We start from the raw sequence: 6,613 nt of genomic DNA, 5'->3' as shown, positions 1-6,613 counted from the left end.
GTATTTCATTAACTAGTATAAAGATGAAATGGCAATATTTGTAAAACGTTCTCATGTTTGTTTCATGGTAATTTTACATTTATTTTTTCTAAGAAACTGCCAAATTGTTTTCCTGAGTGGTAATACTATTCCACTTTACCACCATAAATCTAACATTGATTCAGTTTCTCCACATCCTTGTCAGCATTTGAAGTTGTCACTATTTTGTATTTTTAGCATTGCTATTTACTTATTTATTTATTTATTTATTTTGAGACAGAGCCTCACTTTGTTGCCCAGGCTGGAGTGCATTGGCATGATCTCGGCTCACTGCAACCTCCATCTCCCAGGTTCAAGTGATTCTCCTGCCTCAGCCTCCCGAGTAGCTGGGATTACAGGCATCCACCACTGCACCCAGTTTTTCGTATTTTTAGTAGAGATAGAGTTTCGCCATGTTGGTCAGGCTGGCCTTAACTCCTGACCTCAGGTGATCCACCTGCCCCGGCCTCCCAAAGTGCTGGGATTACAAGCATGAGCCACCGTGCCCAGCGCTTATTTTTTATTTATTGTCGAATTTTGAAAATTCTTTATACATTCTAGATATTAGTCCATCAGATATGTGGTTTGCAAATATTCTGTGGTAGTCTATAGCTTTTCTTTTCATCCTCTTAGCAGGTTCTTTTACAGTGTAAAAAGTTTCAATTTTAATGAGATCCAATTTATTATTTCTTTTCCTTTTATAGTTGTACTTTTGACGTCATGTCTACAAGTTCTTTAACCCTTGGCTTTAATAATTCATGTTTTTTGCTAAAAATTTTATGGTTTTACATTTTACATGTAAATTTGTGATCCATTTTGAGTTGATTTTTGTATAAAGGGAGAGACTTAGGTCTGGTTCTTTTTTTGCTGGCGTTGTTATAAATGTCCAATTGCACCTGCACCATTTGTTGTTGGTTGAAAAGGGTATCCTTTGTTAATTTGCTTTTGCACTTTTGTCAAAAACAATTGGACACATTTGTGTTGGTCTTTCTTTAATTTTTCATATTTATGTTGAATGAAAATATAAGACCTTGCAATTTCTCATTCTCTAAGAACAGATTATAGATATCAATTTAGTCACGCTGTTTATTTCAAGAAGAGCATCAGCCATGGTACGAGCTCTTTTTTAAAAAGACAATGGGAAGAGTTACTTTCCTGTGAGCATCTTCTTACCAGGTAGAGCTGGATAAAGGTGGTAACAACTTATTCATCCTCAAAAGACTTGGGTTGCGGGAGGCAGCGCTTCCAGTGAGCTGAGATCGAGTCACTGCACTCCACTCTGGGCAACAGAGAAGACTCCGTCTCAAAAAAAAAAAGACTTGAGTTGGCCATGGGATATTCTGATCACCCTGAGATGCATTCAGAGTTAACCCTCCTTCACCTGCTTGTAGCTTGTCTTGATCATTGACCTTAACTTTCTGCTACACACACCTGTCCTGCATATCATGTGTTATAGTCACGATTACTAGATGCACAGCATACTGGCAAATGGGTTGGCAGATGTGCTACCTCTTTTGGCCCTGGATTTTATTATATACCATATTGCCTTTTTATGCTTGATTTGGAAGAAGCACCTATGTGGTAAATCGGAGGGAACCTGGAGCTGTTATATCAAGGCAGGATGAAGTTATCAAGATACTTTTGTCAGCACTATTCTAATAATTGGGGACAGGTGTTTTGTTGTTGTTGTTGTTGTAGTTGTTTTATTTTTGAGATGGAGTCTTGCTCTTGTTGCCCAGGCTGGAGTGCAATGGCGCAATCTCAGCTCATTACAACCTCCGCCTCCCAGGCTTAAGTGATTCTCTTGCCTCAGCTCCAGGGTAGCTGGGATTACAGGCAAACGCCACCACGCCTGGCTAATTTTTGCATTTTTAGTAGAAATGGGGTTTCACCATGTTGATCAGGCTGGTTTTGAACTCCTGACCTTAGGTGATCTGTCCGCCTCGTCCTCCCAAAGTGCTGGGATTACAGGCATGAGCTACCGCACCCCGCCGAAAGTTTTGCCAGTCAGTAAGAGAGCTACTTTGTTAAGATTGCATCCCCACCTCTTCCTACTTCCAATTAGTTTTAAAGAAACTGCCTGAGCTGTTTACTTTCTCTGTGCCCTTCTTTCCCTCCCTGCCCATGATTTGCTCTTTTCTGTTCTGCTCTGAAATGTGACTTCTGAAGGCTTTATCATGCAGGTTCTCTTGCCTTCTGATTTCTGGCTGAATTCAGCTTACTGAAGAAACTGGCAGGAGATGGGAGATGAGGTGGAGGTACTCCTGCTCCCTCCCTGAGTCTAAAGACTGATTAACATTTGTGTTCTTCTACAATCACAACTTCCATCAGGTGTCACCTTATCTGAGGTTCTAGCTCTCAACTATTTCCTCTCCTTGCCCTTTGGACTTGGGATTCCTGCTGCTGCTGGTCCGTGGATACTGCAATATTGCATGTGGGTTCTCTTAACTTGCCCAGACGTCTAAGGAAGTACACCTCGGTACTCCCTTAATTAAAACACTCCTCAAATGTCCAGCTTGTTATACTAGCCATTTCCTTCTAGGACCCTGTCTGATATACCTTCCGAAAGTGCTAAACTTACTTACTTTATCAAAACTACTTGGAAGGCTCCTGAATAAATTCTAGACATGGTGATAGGTAAGTGGATACACAAACGAATAGCAGAGCCACCTCAGTAAGTAGCAGTAAAAAGCAAAATTTTGGACAATAAAAATATATAGCTTTCCATAATCCATGGGAAAAAATGGTAAGGTGAATTTCACTAAGATTAAAAACTTCTTTGCAAATACACTATTATGAGATTAAAAAGATAAACTACAGACCTGGAGAAAATTTTTGCAAGACAAATATCTGATAGAGAACTGATATACAAAAACATAAAAAAACCTCTAAAGACTGAACAGTAAAAAAAAAAGTTAAAAAATTTAAAAAATAAGCAAAAGATGTGAACAGGTAACTCATTAAAGAAGATATAAAGATGGTAAATAAGCATATGACAATATGTCCAACTTCATATACCATTAGAGAATTGCAAATTAAAACAATGAGACACCACTACACTCCTGTTAGAATGACTAAAATCCATTCCATGTCAAGCAACAGAAACTCTCCTTCATTCCTGGTGTGAATGCAAAATGGCACAACCACTTTGGAAGATAATTTGGCATTTTTTTTTTTTACAAAGCTAAACATGGTCTTACATCATCCAGCAATCATGCTCCTAGGTATTTATGCAAACAAGTGGAAAATTTATGTTCACAAGCAAGAATCCTGCACATAAACGATTATAGCAGGGTTACTCGTCATTTCCAAAACTTAGAAGCAACCAAGATGTCTTTCAAAAGGTGAGTGAATGAACAAACTGGGTACATTCAAACAGTAGAATACTGTTCAATAATAAAAGGAAATGAGCCATCAAGCAGAACACATGGAAGAATCTTAAACACATACTGCTGAGTGAAAGAGGCCAGTTTGAAAGTCTACATACTACATGATTCCAACTCTATAAACACTGAAAATACTGAAAAAGACAAAACTATGGAGACAGTAACAAGATCAATGATTTCCAGGGTTAGGTTGAGGAATGGAGGGATAAATAGGTGGAGCACACAACAGTTTTAGGGCAATGAAGCTATTCTGTATGATGCTATAATGGTAGATACATGACAGTTACACATTTCTAAGAACCTGTAGAACTGTACAATGCAAAGAGTGAATCTTATATAAACTATGGATATTGGTTAATGATAATGTATCAGGGGAAAAATAAGGGAGAGATAGAAAGGGTGTATGGAGACTCTAATTTCTGGGCAATTTTTCTGTAAACCTAAAACTGCTCTATAAAAATAAAGTCTATTCAAAATAGTTCTCTAATTGTAAAGCTCATAATAGAGCCAAGGAGAAAAAAACTATGCAAAAGATGATGGTATAATGTAATAAGGGTAATATATAGGCATATATAATATATAGGCACATACGGAGTGCTTTGGTAAATCAAGAGAGAGTAATGGAATCAGAAAAGGCTACAAAATAGCAAAACCCTGATTGGCTAGTGGCATTTCATATTCCTGAATGAATTAATTATCTTTTGTATTGGGAATTAAGAACTAAGAGCTATAAATAGATGCGTTTTTACAAAAATATTATTCAGTGTTCAAATAAACCTGGGAGGGAGGTGTTATCTGCTTTTAACAAATGAAGAACCCAAAGTTTCTAGATTTCACTTAACTTGTCCAAGTTCATACAGTAGGTGAATGAATAAACACAAATTTGAACACAGGCTTTCTGACTATGGATCCATTTCACTAAAGTTACAGGAAGAAAATTGTGAGAAGAAAGACCATAGGCATGAGGAAAAAATGAAACTAAATGAGAACGTGCTTCAGATGGCAGGTCTTGTTACAAGATACTATTATAAAATAAGTTGGTTTTGGCATGGAGTAGTGGAAACTCTGTACAAGCAGTGAGAAATCTCTTAAACAAAATGGTAATCATGTTTTCAAATATATAAAAACCTAGGAACTATATATAAATAAGTACTTTTTTACCCAAAAAGTAAAAATAGAAATATTGTCTTTTGCTTACAGATACAGTGAATTTTTTTTTGGCAAATCTAACAAACAAGGCCATGAAGGGCATTTGTATATTTTCCACTTTTTTGGGGGATATCATATTCCCCTTAAATGGTTAGGTTTAAAGAAAAAAACACATGAGAGTTGTAACTGTCAAATATTAGAAAGAAATATATTTATTGTCAAGATTTAGGAGAAAAGGCTGCTCTGCTTATGGAGCAGCCATTCTTTATTTCTTCACTTTCTTGATGAACTTGCTTTCGCTCTACTCAGTGGACTGGCCCTGAATTCTTTCTTGCGTGAGATCCAAGAACCCTCTCTTGGGGTGTGGATCAGGACCCTTTTCTGGTAACATCTTCCTGGTGACCATGAAGGGACTATACTGAGAAGACCCCCGACCCAAAGGAAATAGGTTGCAGCACCAACTTTGAGCAAGTGGTCGGGTACATTTTACCCCAGTAAAGGATGGGATTCGGTTAGAGGCCCAACTTAGGAGAGTCTCTCCTAAGACAAAGAAGGTTAAAGTTCCCCCACTTTTTAAAATTATTTAATTATTTATTTATTTACATATATTTTGAGACAGAGTTTCACTCTTGTCATCCAGGCTGTGCAACTTCTGCCTCCTGGGTTCAAGCGATTCTCATGCTTCAGTCTCCTGAGTAGCTGGGATTACAGGCGTGTGCTACCACACCCAGCTAATTTTTGTATTTTTTAGTAGAGACAGGGCGTCTCCAGTTTGGTCAGGCTGGTAGAACTCCTGACCTCAGGTGATCCACCTGCCTTGGCCTGCCAACGTGCTAGGATTACAGCCGTGAATAAAAGGCAGGGACGTTTGACCAAACTTGGGTTTGAGGCCCAGCATAGGAAGGTTAGAGTCCTTCCTAAAATGTAGGGACTTAGAGGCCCCTCTCAGTAAAGTCCCTCTTTGTTAAAAATGGATTTGGCCCTATGGGATGCTAAACACTATTCTCTGTGGATTAATCTGCCTTGCACTATTTGCTGGTGGCTATGGGTGAAAGGACTAGGCGTGTACAGGATCATGGGACATGGGGAGCTTTTTCCTCCCCAAAGCGGGAACCTTGAGAGCTGATAGAACCCCTGGAAAAGATCCCTTCACAACTGACAAGCGACCACCTGAACTTTTGATTCAGTGTTGCTACAATGGGTGGGTCTTTCTCTGGCCTCCCTGAGCTACTCGCCTTCCCTACCGCACCATAGGCTATGCTTTTCTCTCTCTTTCTCTCCTTTCCCTTTCCTATCTTTTCTTTAACTTAGGGCAACCATCTTTCCCAGAGACCACATGTTGAAACTTCTTTAATCCACTTTGAATGGATTAAAGATGACAGAGCCTTACCAGGGGCAGGTGTGAGCCTTGCCAGTTCAATAATGGCACTAAGCTGAGTGACTAATGTCCATGTTTCCTCTCACGCACTTTGCTCTGCCCAGATGGCAGATGCTAATGTGGCTGCCCCATGCAACCCCTTGGGTGGCACCTTACAATACTGAGAAGCTTTTGTTTGTGGTTCCACAAAATGCCAGTCTCATTAGTCACTCAGCTTAGTGCCAGTACGGCATGGCTTCCATCCAGCTCTCCATCTTCTTTGGGCAGCATACTTTCCAGCACCTTCTGTATTCCCCTGCACTGGCCTTCTACAAGCCTTACTCTGTCTATGCTTCCTCCTGCCTCAAGGGCTTTGGACTTCCCCAGCCTAAACACTGTATTTTTCTCATTTCATTCTTGTTAACTTTGCTAATCCTACAAATATCAGCTCAAATATCTCATAGACCCTTTTAACACTACATATCTCTGTAATATATTAAATGCCAGAGTTGTAATTTTATGGTTAAGTGATTATTTAGTTAATATTTGTCAATACAAAGAATAATATTTGTATTCTTGTAGAATACAAACAGCTTGTTTGCATAGACTATTTCTTTTCTTTCTTCTTTTTTTGCCTTTTATTGTATTGCTATTGTCTGGTATAATAGCTAGTACTTAGTAAAATGATGACCAAAAATGATAG

The sequence above is a fragment of the Trachypithecus francoisi genome, unplaced genomic scaffold (genome assembly GCF_009764315.1).
Source record: "Trachypithecus francoisi isolate TF-2019V2 unplaced genomic scaffold, Tfra_2.0 Lachesis_group16, whole genome shotgun sequence".
Taxonomy (NCBI): domain Eukaryota; kingdom Metazoa; phylum Chordata; class Mammalia; order Primates; family Cercopithecidae; genus Trachypithecus; species Trachypithecus francoisi.
Note: the sequence above shows the minus strand (reverse complement) of the source record.